The 20662-nt window shown below is 46.4% G+C and overlaps 1 pseudogene; it reads left to right on the top strand.

Annotated features, from left to right (window-relative positions):
* Positions 1-9443: 9443 nt before the first annotated feature.
* On the top strand, positions 9444-9545 carry LOC115030784 (small nucleolar RNA SNORA17; annotated as a pseudogene).
* The last annotated feature ends 11117 nt before the right edge of the window (positions 9546-20662 follow it).

Below are 20662 nucleotides of genomic sequence, written 5' to 3'. Positions count from 1 at the left end.
CCGCTAGGGGAGGGAGTTGCAGAGTTCACAGGCTGGTGAGCAGAAAGGTTTGAAGTGTTTTGGACAGCTTTTAGAGCGGGCATTTAGGTTTCTTTCTGCCTGTCATGTGTTTAAGCTGGGGCAGGAAGTCTTATGACACAGATGGAACTTGCTGGACAAAGTTTTGTTTTGCTTTGTTTTCGGTCGCTGTTCTAAGAATATAAAAAACATTTGCCAAACAACCTAACCTCTTTGCTTTTTCACATTTTAAAATCTATGAATACCTTGACCAAGACTTTGGAAAAAGGAGATAGAGAAGGTCAGACGGAGTCAGGGGCTGTGCTTGCCCTCCCTGCCACGGTCTGATGTCCTGGTGGCCCTAGGAATGGGGTGATGCACAGGGAGACACAGGCGTTGAGGACTCCCTTGCAAGGACTGTGTGCAAACAGAGAGTCGGGGGTGTTTTCAGACAGGATTGGCTGTGGTGCTGGAGGAGAGTCTTAGCATTTTTAAGCTACACTGGCTTCCCACACAGTAGTTTTTTTATTTTTAAAGATGTTTTCACTGGCTCCCCACACAGTAGGTGTTTGCTTCAAACAGGGGTGTTCTTTTTGAACAACAGAACCTAGGACTCTTCTCTGATTCAAGGTCCCTCTTCCCCATGTCAGTCTTGTCTTTGCTCCTCTCGACATAACAAAGCTGCTTACTGGGGAAACAAACAAACAAACAAATAAAAAAAAACCCTCAGGCTGTACCTAAATTATTTTAAAGATCATTAAATGAAACTGACAATGGGGAGATCACACTTGATAAAATCTGTCAGACTAAAAATTAACTGAAGAATACATTTACATCACCAAACAGACAATTGGGTTAGGAAAAAAAAAAAAAAAGATAACAAAAGGAAAGTTCCGGCTGCAGTTCTGTAGTTGCTGGGATAGAAGGACCTGGCTCACAGTCAGCCATCTTTACAATGTATAATCTAAATGGGATAATTGTTAATGAAAAGAATTTCAAGAATATGATGATGGCTAGTGGGAAACCTTGGAAGATTTCAACTGCTCGGAAAATAGATCAAGCAATGAAGTTGAGGGCCGAGGAAATGGCTTGGAGGTTCACGTGCTAGTCACAAAAATGTGAGGACCGGCGTTCAGATCCCCCAAACCCACATAAAAGCTGGGCCGGCATGGTGGCTCTTCTGTGATTCCAGCCACGGAAGGTGGGCACAAGGGATCCCCAAAGCTAGCTGACTAGCAAGAATTAGCTGTCTGGGAGCATTCTGGATTTGATTGAGATACCCTGCCTTGTAGGACAGTAATGGAGGCTGGCCCTGCCATCAACCTCGGATCTCTACACAAGCCCGCACACATGCACCCACACATGCAAATTTACACACATACAGGCAAAACATGAATATATACATATGCACTCCACACACATATGAAAATAGAAAACAAGAAGAATGAGAAGAAATGAAGTTGACTCAAAGACATTTCCCATGTCTGTGATCTCCACTCCCTGTCACTCTTTCTCCTTTACAGCGCTCAGGGCATGTGTGAAAGGCACTGACCTACTTTGTGCCTTATTCACAAACAGAATAACTCCAGTTTCAGATAGTGAGCTTTGAACTGCATTTCTTGTGGTATTCAAGTCTCTTCACTTCCTGTGTCTTCCATTGGCTGTTCCTCCCCCTGCCCCCACCAAGGCACACCCCCAGCTCCCACTACTCCCCGTTATAGATTCCCCCACCCCAGTCTCCTCCTTCCCAGAGGTTCTCTCTGCAGCTTACTTCATATCTATACAGGCACAACTTCAAACTGCATCTGCGCTGACTGTCCTGGTGGCACTTCTTATTTAAGCAGCGGCAGGCAGCAGCAGGCTGGGTGACCAAGGCAGCAAAAAGAATTTAATGGAATGATATTAGGTCTGTCCAGAATTGGCAGGCAAGTTGGAGACCAGGCTAGGAGAATTCGCAGGAGTGTGGGGGAAGCGCAATGGTCAGACACTTCTCCAGGGACATACCACAAGGGCCAGCTGGTCAGGACCTGCTGGTCCCTCAGTGAACACACTGCCTCCCATCTTGGGCCACACTAGAGTGGTTGGGTGGAACTTGAACTGTCCCTATGTCTCTGTGTCACATCCTGAAATGCTATGGGTTCAGGGTCGGGGGAGACCGGGCCTTGGCGGAAGAAGGGGTTTTTCCTCTTGCCCTCCACACTGTGGCAAATTCTTCATACACAGGAAGAAGGTTCAGGGGCTGACACCTACCACATCTAAGATGTTTACCAGTTGACCTACCCCATAGAGGCTGTCTCAGCTCCATTTTAGGCAAAGAGACTGCCTGGTTTGTAGTCCCAAGATTTGTCAGGCCAGGCTAGTATTGTCTTAGACTTAGGTCTTTTTGGTTCTGCTTGGTCCCAGCTGCTACCCATTGAGTCTGAACATAGATTTCTAAGCCTGAGGACTCTGGCCCTGGCTTAAAGACCTTTGTGCTTCATGATCTGTTCCTCCCTCAACTCACCCACAATTTAATGGTGCTTATCTTGAGGGGTAGGTGGTGGTGGGGAGGGAGTGGTGGGAGGAAGTCAGCACCCTAGCTCATTTTGGCCAGGGTGGGGTGGTGGTAGGGTGGGGTGGTGGTGGGGTGGTGGTGTGTGGTGTCTGTTGTTTTGCACAGAGACTTTGAAGAGGTTTGAGTCAGTCTATAGCCATAGGACAACTTCCTGCTCCCAGACAGTCCTCCTACATAACATAACATAGCTAACATAACATTCATAACAACTAAGCGATTAGATGTACTTATCTAAGGCTGGAGGTTCCCCACTCCCTTCTATGGCATGTGCCTTACACACACACACACACACACACACACACACACACACACACACACCACACTCTGGTCTAGGCAGAGGAAATACTGTCCTCAGGAGAGCTTCTCTCCCACCATCTTTGCAGTCTGGCTGGGTTTTTTCCAGAACCATCTTTCTTTAGCCTTTAGTTTATTTTATGTATATGGGTGTTGCCTGCATGTGTGCCTATGTACCTCGCGCATACATGCAGTGACTTCGGAGGCCAGAAGAGGGCATCGGCTGCTAGAACTGGAGTTCTAGATGGTTGAGAGTCACCTAATATTCTAGGTTGACCTCACTTAAGACTCTGTCTCACTCAGCTTCCTGAGGGCTGGCATTGCAGGCACAAGCCTGGCTCAGACAGTCTTTTGATGGGCCTTTAACCTTTCTTGTAATAACAAGCTCAGAGCTCTGCTTCCCGGCCACACTGGTGTCTGACTGTCTTTAGAAACCTGTAAAGCAGTGAGTGACAGAGCAGAGACTGAGCTCTTTCACAAGGACGCATGCGCAGGGAGTGACAGAGTAGAGACCTCCAGCAAGGACGCATGCGCAGGAAGTGGCAGCACTTTAGTCAGAAGCAAATGTAGAGGGCACAGGTGTTTCAACGTTCAGGAAGTTTGAGTCCTTCAGATCTTGTTAAATGTCCTTACAGTAGACTCTGGGGTCACAGTCTTCCCCGAACCACGTGATCCACCATCACCGCAGCTGGAAAGCGGGGTGGGTATCAATTCAACAGGTGTTGAATCTGGCTGCGCTTGAAGAGGTTGCTTTTGCTTGTTATTGGAAAATCTCTGGATGGGAAAAGAGAGGCTTACACTTCTCTGTTTTTTCATCTATCCAGTCTTCGTAGAAGTCACACTCACAACAGCTTCTGTGACTTCATGCTTTTCATTTTGCTCTGTGTGAGTAGCAATATGGCCTTCAACGTTTTGCCTGAATGAGTTTTTTTTTTTTATTCCAGGTGACTCTAAGTGATAATTTAATTTTAGCAATTTACCACCCAGGGCCAGCAGCTGCCAGATTCCTTGAATCTTAGCTGGATTTTACTGCCTTGTTCTCTAAAATCCAATCCTCCAGTCAGCCCTCCAATTCCCTGTAGCTCTTGTTGATTCTTTACTATTTGGGTCCTTGAGTACACACATCAGAGACCAGCCGTGGATGACTTAATTAGGGAAGGAGCTGACTTAGGGAAGCCCTGGACAGCACGTGGCCTCTACAGATTTAGCCAGCCAGGCTTTGAAAATGAACAGGAGCTGGGAGTGGTGGCACACTCAGGAGGCAGAGGCAGGCAATCTCTGAGTTTGGGGACAGCCTGGATTACAGAGTGAATTCCAGGACAGCCAGGGCTACAGAGGGAAACCCTGTCTCAAAAAAACAAAAACCAAGCCACCACACCCCCCTGCCCCGCCAATCCAAACCCAACCCAACCCAAACCCAACCCAACCAATCCCCCCAAATAACAAAACAAAACAAACAAACAGCAACAAATGACACTTAGGACATTACAATTTTAGCTGGGTGGTAGTTGTACCTGTCTTTAATTTCAGCATTTGGGAGGCAGAGCTAGGCAGATCTGAGTTTGAGGCCTGCCTGGTTCACAGAGCAGAGTTCCAGGACAGCCAGGATTATACAGAGAAACCCTGTCTTGAACGCACTCCCCCAAAAGGAAAATGGTTAAGAGCCAGGATAGGATTCCTGAGTGGTGCTTCTGCCGTTTGTTGCTGAGGCCCCCATCATCACTGAAGCCACCTGATATTTTGTTTGTCACTTAGTTTTCATTTTCATGTGCAAGTGTGGAGTAGAATTCGATGATGGGTCACACTTGGGTCAGGTGATCTATAACCCTAGATGTCCACTGGTGTGAATTTTTTTTTTTTTTTTTTTTTTTTTTTTTGGTTTTTAGAAACAGGGTTTCTCTGTATAGCCCTGGCTGTCCTGGAACTCACTCTGTAGACCAGGCTGACCTCGAACTCAGAAATCCGCCTGCCTCTGTCTCCCAAGTGCTGGGATTAAAGGTGTGGGCCACCACTATCCAGCTGGAATTCTTGAGGCTGAAGTTCTAAGAAATGTTAGATCATCAGTTCCAAGGACCGAAGACAGACAGATAGACAGGCAGACAGATAGACAGATAGACAGATAGACAGGCAGACAGATAGACAGACAACATATTTTCCTCCTCTGTCCTTCAGTTCTACCTTTAATGGATGATGTCATGATTAATCCTGGCTGTCAGCTTCTCTACATCTGGAATCAACTAAACCCAAGCTGCTGAGGGGTTTCTTTCTTTCTTTCTTCCTTCCTTCCTTCTTTCCTTCTTTTCTTTCTTTAGAAAATCGCAAATAAAAAAGTTTAATTTCAGAATCCAAGTTCATCATTTATAAATGCACTAAAGCATAGTCCACAAAAATTCAGGTTGAGCCTACAAACAGTATTTCAACAAAACATATTTTTTTTTTTCTAAAAGGTCAGAGGCAAATGAGTGATTTGTTTCACCCATAATATTTAATTGATTTGAAATGAGAAAACAAAATTTTTTTTTTTTTTTAGACATTATAAGCAAACACTTTGGCGTCTGGTAAAGAGTCTGACAGCTGGTACTTGATGTTGATGTCCTTGGGATTCTATAATGTCCCAGTGATGGTTGAGGCTTCTCTATCATAGGGGGAAAAATCTAAATGCCTAAGGCTTTTCTCATGACCTCAATAATCAAGCGCTTTCCCTGTCGACAAGCTACCTCCTCAAAGCAGAACCTGAGCTGCATCTGAGGGGCTTTCCTGATCAGACTATTTGAACCTGGAGGAGCCCTCAATCTGGGCCCTACCTTCTGGTGGCAGCTCAGATAAAAGGACACGGGAGAAGGAAGTTTTGCTTTTTGCCTGCTTGCCCCCCAACTTTGTTGCTGTCAGTTTCTTTACGAACTGACACGGACTGAAGACCAACAGCTCTGCAGGTACTGCAGACTGGGGCTGCTGAGACAGCAGCCTCAAGGACTGAACAACGGCCAGATTCTTGGCTTTTGTGCCATGAGAAAACCATTGTTGGACGACATGGACCACAACCTGTAAGCCACTGTGATGTAGACTTGCTCATTCAGTCAGTTCTCTTCCCTAACACAGATAGGGTGATGCCTACTAGAGCTGCAAGTGGGACGCTCTTATCAAGTCTACTCTTCTGGAAATGCCCTCACAGACAAGCCCAGACTGACATCTTACCAGGCACCTGGACACCTACCTGTGAGACCAATCAAATTGACACAGGGAGTCAATCAGTGCAGTCAGATTTTATTGAATCAGAGACGGGTGGGAATGACCTGGAAGCAGAGATAGAAGTATATGATTCAGGCAAACAGGTTGGAGCTGGAGATGTGTGGAGCTTTGGTATCATCTGTTTCGGGCAATAACAAAAAACAATTAGGGCTACAGGACCAAAGGCAAAGGACCAAAGGGAGGGAGATCTCTGCCCTGTGATGCATAGCACTGCCGCAGACCCTCTGGGTCCCTTTGCCTGCGTGGAACGAGTCTCTGGGTGCAGATGGGCAAGGAGTCAGCGGGTGACAGACAGACCAACACTCGAGATTGTGTAGAATCTGAATGTATTGTCACAAAGTGAACACCAGTCTTATATAGTACAGAAAATAAAAGGGGTGGGAACTCACAGCAGGCAAGGTACATTGAAGTTGCCTGACACAAAACAAAGAAATGACTTCAAAAGGACTTACAGGAACCAGGTAAATGTTTACAGTAATGATAAAGCAGTCCTGCCTAGGGTCAGCTTAGTGACAGGCAAGGATTTCACACTCTAGTGCTACTCCTTTGAGCCTTGTGAAGGCCAGCACCAGGGGGTTCTGCTCTTAGCAGAATGCGCCCCTATTTCCTAGGCCTTGCTAAATTCTTATATGAGTGTAACTTTTAAGTATCTGGAGAATCTCCATATGTCAGAAGAATTCACCAACTTGCTTCTAATATGCAATGCATCCTGTACTGAAGATTTCTATCTCAGTGGAATTCCCTGGCTCTATTATGGTATTCCCTTGTTTGGGTGAGATTTGCTACTGTCCTAAGTAAATACTTTGCAGACCAGCTCTGAGCTACTGGCTCCGTCTTTTGTAATGTTTAATTAGTTACTGAATAGGGAACTACCTTACTGCATTACTGCCGGATTCCAAGCTCATCGCTTCTGGGACCTTGGAACACTGGTGAAGACTCTGGTTATGTCAGAATTCAATCTTAAAAGGCACTTATAATAACATAATACTAAAAGAGAGCACGTGGATCCATACACCAGACTAACTCGGGGATAGGGTATGAGTATACGGGTTATAAGAACGCCAAAGCTCCAGGAGGTGAGTTTCCGTGAAACTCTTTTCCTCGTGAGTGCTTCTAGGCTTCTTAGCCTGTCAAGCAGACTTCACTGGAGTGCATGGCATTTCCCAGTGTGCGTGGCACTATCACAGTGTGCATGGCACTATCACAGGACTGAACAATATGTTCTGATGTGTTTATGTATTTTAATGTTACACATATAGAAGTGGCCTGTGACCCCTTTGAAGAAAAGTTCTCAAAGCAATGGGGTCAGGCTGTTACTGTTGCAGGACTTTGGTGACCTGTTAGATCCCGTCTATGTAGCTACCTCAAGTAGCATTCATGGAGATGCCTATGAGTCAACCCATCTATCTAGATCACAGGCATCCGGTATGGCTATTGGAGATTCCAAAATGGTTGAAAACCATCAAAAGCTAGCGAGAATTTCCTTCAGCAGTCAAGCCGTGCCAATTTGGAAACAACTCCAAAACTGTTTATCAACACCAACGTTTAGGGCACCCCTGCGTATTGTCTGTGGTACAGTTTATAAACATCTATAGTGCTAGCTATTCCCCTTAGCAGGAATAGAAGGTGTTCTGAAGGGTTTGACCAGAAGGAAACAAAAGATCACAGCTAACTTGGTACCTGATTTCCTCAGAGTGCCCTGAGCGACTCCCTGGACCTTTACTAGACAGAGAAACTTGTCAGAGCCGCATTGATCATGTTCACAGTTGCTCTCTCCCCAAAAAGTTTGTCTTCCAGCCTGCTTTATTAGCCATGAAATGACCCTCCTCTTCATGCCCTATTCAAAGTCCTGAGTTTAATAGAGCCTAAAAATATCAGAACTGGGTAGAGTTGCTCTCAGACTGTACCCCGGGGAATGTTCAGGCTGCACAGCTCAGCCTATTGGAAACTGATCAATGGCACAGAGTTGGAAATGGGGGATAGGCCAGTCTTTTGGTTACAATAAATAATCTCCTGCCACTTTTGTGGCTTGTATCAGCTTTGTGCTGAGATGGGGTGGGGGATACCAGTGTGAGGCAGTCTGGTAGGGAAGTTTAAAGGATGTCGCTTTGCTTCAGTTGTGAGAGGCACAGGCAGAGAAGATGGACTTCAAGACAACAAAGCATGATCAGGGATAATGCAGGATCTTTCGCAATGATAAGCTAATCAAGGTGCCGAGAAAACAGTAAGGACACCTGTGCACCTAATATCAGCTTCAAACACCAGGAGGTACTGGCCCCATCTCAGCAACTGTACTGGCTAGTTTTGTGTCAACTTGACACAGGCTGGAGTTATCACAAAAAAAGGAGCTTCAGTTGGGGAAATGCCTCCACGAGATCCAGCTGTAAGGCATTTCCTCAATTAGTGATCAAGGGGGAAAGGCCCCTTGTGGGTGGGACCATCTCTGGGCTAGTAGTCTTGGTTCTATAAGAGAGCAGGCTGAGCAAGCCAGGGGAAGCAAGCCAGTAAAGAACATCCCTCCATGGCTTCTGCATCAGCTCCTGCTTTCTGACCTGTTTGAGTTCCAGTCCTGACTTCCCTTGGTGATGAACAGCAATGTGGAAGTTTAGGCTGAATAAACCCTTTCCTCCCCAACTTGCTTCCTGGTCGTGATGTTTGTGCAGGAATAGAAACCCTGACTAAGACAGCAACTGACAGAGAAACTAGAAAAAGAGCACAAAATTTAAAGGGTTTGAGCAATGCAATCGACTCTGTCCTAATTGGTACAAGCATCACACATTCCATCTTCAGAACTGAATGTTTTCTAGATGGTATGCTATGGTCCCCATAACATAGACCATAGGTCAGCCCTAAAACCTGTGGTGCACACGATGTGCTCTCAGATGCCAGCAATCAATAGCAATACACAATGTAGGGAAATAGAGCCACCTACTTCTAAATGACCAGCACAGCACTAGGGGATTCAAGAGTGAAGTTAGAAAATACTTGACCTGAAGTGAGGATTTAGGCGTACCATGCGGAAGTTTCTGGAGTGTAGCTGAAGCAGAGTTTAGAGGGATTTGTATGGATTTAAATGCTGACAGTAAGACAAACAAACAAACAAACAAACAGGTTGGGGGCTGGAGAGATGGCTCAGTGGTTAAGGGGACTGGCTGCTCTTCCAGAGGACCTGAGTTTGAATCCCAGCAACCATGTGGTGGTTCACATCCATCTGTAACTCTAGTTCCAGGGGATCTGACCCCTCTTCTGACCTCTGTAGGCTTCAGCATGAATATAGCGCACAGACATACATGCAGGCCAAACACCCATACACATAAAATTAAATACATAAATATAAAAAATTAAAATCCCTGCCCCTAGAATCATTGCAAGTGTGGCTGCTATGTCACATGTTGACCACTAGGTGGCAGAGGAGAGACGATGCCTATGCTCTGATTAGTAGCCCAACATTCCCTGAAGAAAGCGACCCTGAGATGACCACCAGTCTTGTTCTACACAGGGTGGAGGCAGACCATACCTGAGATGACCCATGCCAGGTGCCGTAACGCACCATCTTGGCGTAGCACTCCTGAGATCACTCCTGAGGTGACTCTAGACACCCAGACTCCTGGCACCACTAAAAGGAGCAAAGAAATGGTGGAGAGATGGGAGAGAAAGAGAAACAGAAGGATGTGGGCACAGTGAAAAGAGGCAGAGCTGGAGACTCAAGGGTAGTGAAACAGGCTGGTGTGAGTAGCTGATGTGTTAGCCAGTGATGCCACCTGGGACCGTGGTGGGGTCCTGGCCTGTGCTGCCACAGGGGAGCACATCTGGACTGTGGCCTTGTAGCAGCAGGGGTCTGTTACCACCAAAGGCCAGACAGACATCCCTACCACCCAGGGACATGTCTGAGGGTTCTGCAGACCTGGCCCTGCCCCTCACCTGGACATCGTGGAAGAGTTGGCCCTTGGGGGAGTGGGAGCAAAAAGCTGACCCCAGCCCTATGCAGCTGCAGTACTCGGGAGAATGCCCCGTTCATTGCGCACATTGTGGGAGTTGTGAGTGGTCCTCCCACCCCAGGATACTAGCCAGTGTGGGAGACCTGGCCCTACCCTAGTCTCCTATGCAGTGGCTGGAGGAGGGAAAGATACTCTCTTCCCTCCTCACCTCTCTCTATCTGCAGCAGGCAGGAGACCTGAGCCCGGGGCCACGAGAGCAGGAGAGCAGGCCCTACTGCAGCACTCAGAGCAGGCCCTGCTCCTTGCCTGGGCAGCACAGTAGAGCTCACCCTGATGGTGGGGGTAGGGGTGAGCCAGTTTTAAGGACATGAGCTTGGGAGAGCTGCTGGCCCCACCACTTGTCTTCCATGCGAAGGAGAAATGTCTCCCCTCACTCTTGTCCCTTGCCACCGATGGCAGGCAGGAGAACTGGCTCGGAAGTCATCAGAGTGGGAGAGCCGGCTCTTGCCCTGGGCAGCACAGCAGAGCCGGCTCTGGATGCGGTGGTGGTTGCGGGTGATCTGGTTCTGAGGGTGTGAGTGTGGGAGAGCCAGCCCTGCCTCTTGTCTGCTGGGTGGAGGCATGGAAAAGGGAGAGATGCCCTCCTTCCCTCCCTCATCCCTTGCCATCTATGGCAGGCAGGAGAGCTGGCCCCAGGGTCATGAGAGTGGGAGAACTGGCCATGACCCACACTGGCTGTACTACTCAGGAGAGCAGGCCCTGAACCATGCCTGGGCAGCAGGGTAGAGCTGGCCCTAGTGGTCTTTGCTTGTGAGCTAACCTTGAGAGTCTGAGAGCAGGCGAGCCAGAGGGCTGATCAGCTTAGATACCTCCCAGGCCCAGACCCAGGGCTTTGAATTGGCCTGTCCCAACATCCACCCTGTCGATGACCTGCTGGAGTGCAGGAAGGGGCTGGTCCTACAGATCCAAAAATCACAGGATCTCCATGACACAGGGCAACAGCAGGGTATCCAAGAGGAGTCCCAGTGCCCACAGTGCCCCACTCTTTCCCCTGACAACACATACAATAATTTGAATTATATATGAATATCTATTTATATGTATACATGTATATGTTATATATGCCTGTTATGACACACACACACACACACACCCCTGTTTATTATTTGTATATGTCAGTAGACCATAGCTACCTGGAGGCAGGACCATGTCTGTACCACTCAGCTCCATATTCCCCAAATTGAGTTCTCAGTATTGATTTATTGATTTATTGACTATTAAACTTTAGCTACACCCAGTATGACAGTCTCCTGGCTGCCTTTGGGTCAGGATGTAGTACTCTTGACTCTTCTAGCACCATGTCTGCCTGCACACTGCCATGCTTTCTGCCATAATAACAATGGACTAAGCCTCTGAACTGTGAGCCAGCCTCAGTGAAATGTTAGCTTTTATAAGAGTTGCTTTGGTCATGATGTCTCTTCATAGCAATGAAACTCTAAGACAAATGGTGTCCTATAAAGAAAGTAGTGGTGTTCATTTGTCAACCTAACCACGACACAAATGCTTTAACGGAAGGAAGCCATGCCCCACAGGTCTCAGCAGAAGGCTTTTATGAGTTCTTCCCACTGAGAAACACAAGATTTTAGAAAAATGCACATTTACGATGAAAACTTTATTAAAAGTATATTTTAGGGGTCAGGAGAGATGGTTCAGTGTTAGAAGCACTCGCTGCTCTTGCAGAGGACCTGGTTCAGTTCTCAGCACACACACATGGTGGGTTAAGACCGTCTGGAACTCCAGTTCCAGGGATCCTGTACCTCTTTCTTTCTTTCTTTCTTTCTTTCTTTCTTTCTTTCTTTCTTTCTTTCTTTCTTTCTTTCTTTCTTTCTTTCTTTCTCTCTCTCTCTCTCTCTCTCTCTCTCTCTCTCTCTCTCTTTCTTTCTTTCTTTCTTTCTTTCTTTCTTTCTTTCAGATTTATTTATTTTATGTATATGAGAACACTGTAGCTGTCTTCAGACACACCATAATAGGGCATCAGATCCCATTACAGATGGCTGTGAGCCACCATGTGGTTGTTGGGAATTGAACTCAGGACCTCTGAAAGAGCAGTCAGTGCTCTTAACCATTGAGCCATCATCTCTTCAGCCCCAAATCTTTTTCTGACTTCATTATGATGCATATACAAACACACAATCAAGACACTCATATGCATAAAAATAAATCTAAAAATATTTTTTAAAAAAGTATGTTCTGCTTTTTTTTTTCTAGACAGGCTTACACCATGCTATTCAGGCTGACCTGGAACCCCTGGGCTCAGCCTCAGTCCCTGAGTAGCTGGGACCATTGGTGTATACCACTTGTGAACGTTGATCTCAAATGTCAACTTGACAGGAGTCAGAATCACTAGGAGGCTCATTTCTGGATTTGTCCATCAGGGCATCCCTAAAGGGGATTAGCTAAAGTAGGGAGACTGTCCTCAGTGGGTGGCCCCTATATAAAGAAATGTGTGCTTGCTGGCCTTTATTTCTTCCTGGGTGAGTGCATCGATTCCTGGTGCTATCTTTGGAAGACTCAGCCTCTTGGGTCTTCCAATATGAACTCAATGCCAGCAACTCCACAGGAGAACCCAGGCCTTCAGCACCTGACCAGGACTGCTCAGGTCTCCGGCTGCATGGACTGAGCATCAACTGGGTAATTGGCCTTTCCAGCAGGCAGGCAGACATTGTTGGTGGCCTAGTCCCTATTGCGTACGTTGATTCAATAAATCCCCCTCTATATCGTAAGCCCATTCTCTTGATTCTGTCCTTCTAGAGAACCTGGTCCGACAAACCACTGTATCCACCTTCCAGCATAAGTACGCCTGGTTGTGATGTGCTTGCTTGTGCACATGAGTATGTGTGTGTGCAGAGGTTAGAAGTCAACTCCAGGTTCTTCCTCAGTCCTTTCTCCTCTTTACATTTGGAGACAGGGTCTTTCACTGAACTTCGAGATCATTGATTCAGCAAGGCTGCTGGCCTGCAGGCTTCAGGCATCCTCCTGCCTCTGCCTCAACCATGTTGGGATTACCAGCTCATGCTGCCACACCCAGCCCCTTTCTAGTCCTCTCCTCTACTAAGTGATATTCTTAAATGAAACTGGTCATTTTTTTCTCCAGAGTATGGAGCTGGGCTGCTGCCGCCAGAGATTGATGTCACAGGTTTGATTTGTGCCAGGGCTTCAGCCCTTCCCCTCGGTGTTTACTTATATTCTGTCCTCAGGAAAATGTCAGCACTGGGGCAAAGGCAGATAAAGAATGTTTCAGTAATGTTAGGAAAACCATCTTGACTTCACAGACATTATGACCTGCTTCGTCCCCCACTGGGGCCTGAGGACCACACCTCAGAACTCATTTGGGCAATGTCTTGGATCAACTCTCCAGGGAACAGACCAGACCAGACAGAAACCTCTCACTAGGGTGGATCCTAGTTCCAGTTTATTTAAGCAGAGAAAGATTTAGTGAACAGATAGTGAGACTGCGGAGCTAGGCGTGTGAAGCAAACAGAAAGAACTGGGAGGAAGTGGTGTGCTCAGGATGTGTGTGTATGTGTGTGCGTGTATGTGTGTGGGTGTGTTGGGGTGTGCGATTCCAGGGTGTGGCATCTTGTGTTACAGATACTCCAGCCATGGTCTCTGGACCATGCTGTTACAGTTGTCACCTGGAAAGATCTGGGCTGAGTGTGGATGAGGCTTTGATTGGCTGAGCTATCTCTGGTTTCTGTGGGTGATGCAGCAGCCCACCTTCCTTCCAAGCCATGTAAGAAGGGGATGCTCTACAAACAGGAATGAGTTTAGGATGCTGTACTGGCTAGTTTTGTGTCAACTTGACACAGGTTGGAGTTATCACAGAAAAAAGGAGCTTCAGTTGAGGAAATGCCTCCATGAGATCCAACTGTAAGGCATTTTCTCAATTAGTGATCAAGGGGGAAAGGCCCCTTGTGGGTGGGACCATCTCTGGGCTGGTAATCTTGGTTCTATAAGAGAGCAGGCTGAGCAAGCCAGGGGAAGCAAGCCAGTAAAGAACATCTCTCCATGGCCTCTGCATCAGCTCCTGCTTCCTGACCTGCTTGAGTTCCAGTCCTGACTTCCCTTGGTGATGAACAGCAATGTGGAAGTGTAAGCCGAATAAACCCTTTCCTTCCCAACTTGTTTCTTGGTCATGATGTTTGTGCAGGAATAGAAACCCTGACTAAAACAAATTGGTACCAGCATAGTGGGGTATTCCTGTGACAACCTGACCATGTTTTGGGGAGGACTGTGGAAGGACTTTGGAACTTTGGGCTAGAAGATCCATTCGGTGTTAAGAGCTCTTTGGGATGTTGTGTAGGAGCTTGGAAGATAATGTTGAGAACAGTGCAGAAAAATGGAGGTCTGACTTGTGAAATCTCAGATGGAAAATTAAAGACTTTTCAGGGCCATTGCTATTTTGATTTGGAAGATTCTGTGGTTCTGGTTAGCTGGGGCTGAAGAATCAGCTGTGATTAACAAGATACCAGAACTACTAAAGTGAAACTTTTGCGTTACTGGGACTATTGATGCTGGTTAGCTGGAGCTAAGAAATTAGCGGTGATTAAGAAGAGACCAGCATGGTTGAGGTGACATCTTCTGGGAAGTGTTTTCTGAAAGCACAAAGAGGCTGTGTTCCAGAGATAGCCAAGGTTGTACTCCTGCTGCAGTGGGACTTGGTAATGTGTAAGGGTCACCCAGGTGGTACTGGTTTTGAATGCATGAAGGGGTCACGCAGAGCAGCTGAGGCTCAGCACTGTGAGAGGCCATGGAAGGCCATTGGTGAAGGTGCAGCCTCAGGTGAAGTTGATGGCCGAGGACTGAAGGAGTCATGCGTTGTTTTGGAGATGCCAGTACATGAGATGACCACCAAGAACAGCAGCAGCAGTGGAGTACAGGCAGCTGGAGCCTAGAAGACAAGCCATGTGCTACAAAGGACAGGGCTGGAGAAGTGATCCAAGCCCTTGGAGGAGCCCAGAAGATCGTGAGTTGGATCCCAGACATTGGACGGTTGGAAATTGATTTTTGTTTTTGATTGTGACTGTGCCCTGATATTTTTCCCTCTTGAAGGAAGTAAATATTTTAGTGGATCCCACAGTTAAGAGACTTTTAATTGTAAAAAGACTTTGGATTTTAAAAGATATTGGACATTTTAAAGGGATTGACTTTTAATATGTAAAGACTGTGGGACTTTTAAAGTTGTTTAGATCTTGGGGATGAATAAGAAATTAAGGATTGAGGCTTACTCGTGATGTGTTTGTGTGTCAAGTTGACAAGGGGTCAATTGTACTGGCTAGTTTTGTGTCAATTTGACACAGCTGGAGTTATCACAGAAAAAGGAGCTTCAGTTGAGGAAATGCCTCCATGAGATCCAGCTGTAAGGCATTTTCTCAATTAGTGATCAAGGGGGAAAGGCCCCTTGTGGGTGGGACCATCCCTGGACTGGTAATCTTGGTTCTATAAGAGAGCAGGCTGAGCAAGCCAGGAGAAGCAAGCCAGCAAGCAACATCCCTCCATGGCCTCTGCATCAGCTCCTGCTTCCTGACCTGCTTGAGTTCCAGTCCTGACTTCCTTTGGTGACGAACAGCAATGTGGAAGTATAAGCCGAATAAACCCTTTCCCCCCCAACTTGTTTCTTGGTCATGATGTTTGTGCAGGAATAGAAACCCTGACTAAAACAGATGCTAAATCTCATACAGCGATTGGCAGGCCCTCCTTAGAACCAGCTTTGGCCAGATCTATCTGTACACTGCTAGAAACAGCCAGACATCAATCATTGGAGAGAGATAAGTTAAATAAATTACCAAGAAGACAGAAGAACCTCGGGAGCTGGGTAGGAACTCTGTGTCTTCTGTGTCTTCTATGTCAAAAGGGAAAGAGCCTGAAGAAGCAGACGGGGTTCTGGGTATTGAATTGTGTCGAGGAGTTCAAGAAAACTGAGTTCCAAGAAATGTCCCTCTGTGAATCCTAAATGCCTGCAGACCTGCTCCTTCTCTCTAGTCCTCACTACACAGGGGAGGGGACCATTGTCAGTCTCCCAAAACCAGAGACATGGAAGTGACACTTACTACATGACGTGTGATTCTTTGGGGGAAAGGGATGGGAGTCATATTTGAATACCATTTGAAAGCTTTGTTACAAACTGAGCCTTGGGCTGGGGTGTAGCTCAATCGGTAGAGCATTTGCCCAGTGTGTATGAAACCTGGGCTTAATCCTCACCATTATCACATAAGCCTGTTGTGGCGGCTCACATTTGGGAGGTGGATGCAGGAGAGTCAGACGTTCAATGCTGGGCTGGAGAGATGTCTCAGTGGTTAAGAGCACTGACTGCTCTTTCGAAGGTCCTGAGTTCAAATCCCAGCAACCACATGGTGGCTCACAATCATCTGTAATGAGATCTGATACCCTCTTCTGGGGTTTCTGAAGACAGCTACAGTGTACTTACATATAATAAATAAATTTTTTTTTTAAAGAAGTTTAATGCCATCCTGTGCTATGTAGTAAAGTTGGGGCCAGCTTGGGACACAGAAGACGTTGTTTAAAAAAAAAAAAAAAAGGTCTTACACAGAGAAAAAAACCAATAATACTCTGTAAGACAGAAAACATCTACATTAAAAAGTGAAAGCACTCTAAAATCAAAAATTCAGGTGACATCAGATGCTGGCAAGGATGTGGAGAAAGAGAAACACTTCTCCATTGCTGGTGGGATTGCAAGCTGGTACAACCACTCTGGAAATCAGTCTGGTGGTTCCTCAGAAAATTGGACATAGTACTACTGGAGGATCCCGCAATACCTCTCCTGGGCATATAACCAGAAGATGTTCCAACTTGTAATAAGGACACATGCTCCACTATGTTCATAGCAACTTAATTTATAATAGCCAGAAACTGGAACGAACCCAGATGTCCCTCAACAAAGGAATGGATACAGAAAATGTGGTATATTTACACAACGGAGTACTACTCAGCTATTAAAAACAATAAATTTATGAAATTATTAGGCAAATGGATGGATCTGGAAGATATCATCCTGAGTAAGGTAACCCAATCACAAAAGAAAAAAACACACATGATATGCACTCACTGATAAGTGGATTTTAGCCCAGAAACTTAGAATACCCAAGACATTTGCAGAACACATGAAATTCAAGAAGGAAGACTAACGTGTGGATACTTTGTTCCTTCTTAGAATGGGGAACAAAATACCCATGGAAGGAGTTATGGAGACAAAGTTTAGAGCTGAGACGGAAGGAAGAATCATCCAGAGACTGCCCCACCCGGGGATCCATCCCATAAACAACCACCAAACCCAGACACTATTGCATATGCCAGCAAGATTTTGCTGACAGGACCCTGATATAGCTGTCTCTTGTGATGCTATGCCAGTGACTGGCAAACACAAAAGTGGATGCTCACAGTCATCTATTGGATGGAACACAGGGCCCCTAATGAAGGAGCTAGAGAAAGTACCCAAGGAGATAAAGGTGTCTGCAACCCTATAGGAGGAACAACAATATGAACTAACCAGTACCCCCAGAGCTTGTGTCTCTAGTTGCATATGTAGCAGAGGATGGCCTAGTTGGCCATCAATGGGAGGAGAGGCCCTTGGTCTTGCGAAGATTATATGCTCCATTATAGGGGAATGCCAGGGCCAGGAAGCAGGAATGGGTGGGTTGGGGAACAGGGTAGGGGGAGGGTACAGGGGACTGTTGGAGAGGAAACTGGGAAAGGGGATAGCATTTAAAATGTAAATGAAGAAAATACCTAATAAAAAAAAAGTGAGCTGGGCAGTGGTGGTGCACGCCCTTAACCCCAGCACTTGGGAGGCAGAGGCAGGCAGATTTCTGAGTTTGAGGGCATCCTGGTCTAAAGAGTGAGCTCCAGGACAGCCAGTGCTACACAGAGAAACCCTGTCTCTAAAAACAAAACAAAACAAAACAAAACAAAACAAAACAAAACAACAACAAACCAAAAACAACAACAACAAAAAAGTGAAAGCACAGGCAAAGCAACAATGAAATAAATATATTCCTATCTCTTTTCAGTGCTTGCTCCAATCCTCTGGCATACTGTCCTTGGGGACTCTGGCGTCCTGTGTGTCCTGCACGCACTCCGTGTCTCTGTCTTAGTGCCTCTGGGCCTGCCGAAGGCCTATTCACTTTCCAGGTTCCCACCTGGACATCAGCCGATCTATGGCGGCCCTGAGACTTGATATGTCTACTCTTCAGTGTGCCTCTCCCTCTTTCCTTTACACACCTGCTCACTGATCTTGCTGACTAGATGGAAACTCAGAGGAGCCTGTGAACATAATTCACCAAAGCATGCCTTTCTCACAACTGTATCCCCAGCACACAGACTGTAGTTGATGCTTAATAAACGTTGGTGGAATAAATGTATGAGTTAGCATTTGGCCAGCTCAAAGCTAAGTATTGATGTCTCTCATAGAGGACTTATCTGAATGGTGGGAGGGACCACAGAGGCTTGCTGTTGGAAGATGAAGTTCTGCTCAGGCTTGGGAAGGCAGACAGATCAGACTGGCAGGGGCCAGAGATACCAGACTAGATGGTTGACACCTCTTGAGTATGAAAGAGGAAGGATTTGTGTCACTGGAGGGACCTGTCTATTTTGGGTAGTATAGGAACTTTCTATGTGTTTTAGATATTGCTGAGGAAGCACACTTCCTCCTGTACCCATCCCAGGATGTGCTGTGGTAAGGGTGGCGGCTGAATAAGCCCTTCCCCCTGGACCCTTTTCTACCACCATGCCCATGTCACTGCTGCCACCCCACAATGGGTGGAGTGGGGTGCAGGCGCTTTGCACGAGGAGCCAGCCTGTTGGCTGGAGGGTTCTGTGATGTGCGGTATGCAGCCAGCCCTGGCTGAACGTCAGGAGCACCATCTGCACCCGCAGGCAATGCGATGCTGCAGCTGTCTCAGGCTAGTCAGGCATAGTTGATGTAAGCTTAGCAAATAGCTTTTCCAGGAGCTTTGTAAATTTCCAGTCTGCTGGGCCACGGTTCCCCGCAACTGCCACCAGCCAAATGTAAATTGCATCCAAGACCTGAAGGGTGATCAGCAAATATAGGGACTCATCACAGAATTGGAAAGGAGTCTGGGCCTCAGGTGTCTCCCCTGCCCCCCCCTCCCGCCCCCCAGCAGACTCTTCCTAGGAATGAGACTGATGCTCCAGCGAGAATCCGTGAAGAGGATTCGTTGTCAAATCTTCCCAAGTGTGGCTGTCTTCACACATAGACATGTCCTCCAGATGCTGCATGTAAAGTGAATCTTTGTTACTTTTTAAAAATTACCTTCTTGTTTTGGAGCCACATGTAATAATTATATATATACATGCACAACATGATACTTTTATTTAACGCAGCCTTTAATGTATTTTTAAGGAATTCTCTAGTAAGCATTCCTTTTGTTAGGGTAAAAAAACAAAACAAAACAAAAAAAACCATGGCCTTGTCTTTCATGTAAATTGAGTATAAATGTGGATGCATTTCTGCATATGTGTATCTGCTGTGTGCCTATGTTGAACGTCATTCATCTCTTTTGGGAAATGCAGAAGAGGTAAACTCCTGACTTCTTCTAACATTTCCTCCTAATTTAGAAGGGAGAGGGAGGGGTTGACTGACAGGTACGCAGTAGCAGGAATTAAGATTTCACGGTCGCTGTCCTACACACATCATCTGCACAACGAAGGCTAGGCGATATCACACTGCATTGTGGGACGAGTGCATCTCTAGCTGTGTCTCAGATATGGCTTCCTGAGATTTTAGTGCCCACAGAGGTTGAAAGTGCTCACTAATTGAAGGACCAGGGGACTTCGTTGTTATTCTTTAACAGAAGCTTGTTATAGAAAAGATGCATTTATAAATATACAATATAAATCATCTGTGTGGCTGCAATGTCCCCAGTTCCTAATCTAATTGGCTGAAACTACCAGCCCTCCCTTCATTTCCATATTAGCTAACAAGCAGCTTTGGTAGAAATTAGCTTTCCAGATGACTGTGAGTTTGACTTTGGGAACATTAATACCTTAGAGTAAGAGACTTTAATTAATTAAAAAGGAAAATACAAAACAAATCCCATTGTCTATTTTTGTATAGACTGGGGATTGAACCCAGGGTCTTTTGCATGGTAGGCGAGCATCCTATCACTGATCTATATCCCCAGCATGGAAAATGAGCTTTAAATGTTCATACATCAATGTGGGGTAGAAGGACAGGTCTATTTGGCCTCTATGGGGCTGGGGTGGAGGTGTTGGGGGGAAGATTGTGGGTAGGGGGTTGGGGGGCGGGGAGATGGGGGCTGGGGAACTGGGGGTTGGGGAGATGGTGCTGGGGGCAGGGAGATGGCAGGGCAGTCTTTTACTTGTGAATCAAAGGAAAAGCACATGAAGTTGAATTCTTGAGAAATTCCCAAGGTGCACATTCTTCTTTTAGCAAAGTCTCCACCCTGCTTTTCTTGGGGATTCTCTGTCCATCCCCTAGAAGGGTCCCCAAGGCAGAGGATTCTTCAGCTGTAAGGAGTTATTGAGGCTAAAGCCGGAAACAGGAACGGCATCTCCTGTTTTAACCTTGGCA

The sequence above is a fragment of the Mus caroli genome, unplaced genomic scaffold (assembly GCF_978045245.1).
Source record: "Mus caroli unplaced genomic scaffold, Mus_caroli_1 scaffold_3, whole genome shotgun sequence".
NCBI classification, from domain to species: domain Eukaryota; kingdom Metazoa; phylum Chordata; class Mammalia; order Rodentia; family Muridae; genus Mus; species Mus caroli.
The sequence above is the reverse complement of the archived record's forward strand: the minus strand, read 5'-3'. Positions and strand labels throughout refer to the sequence as shown.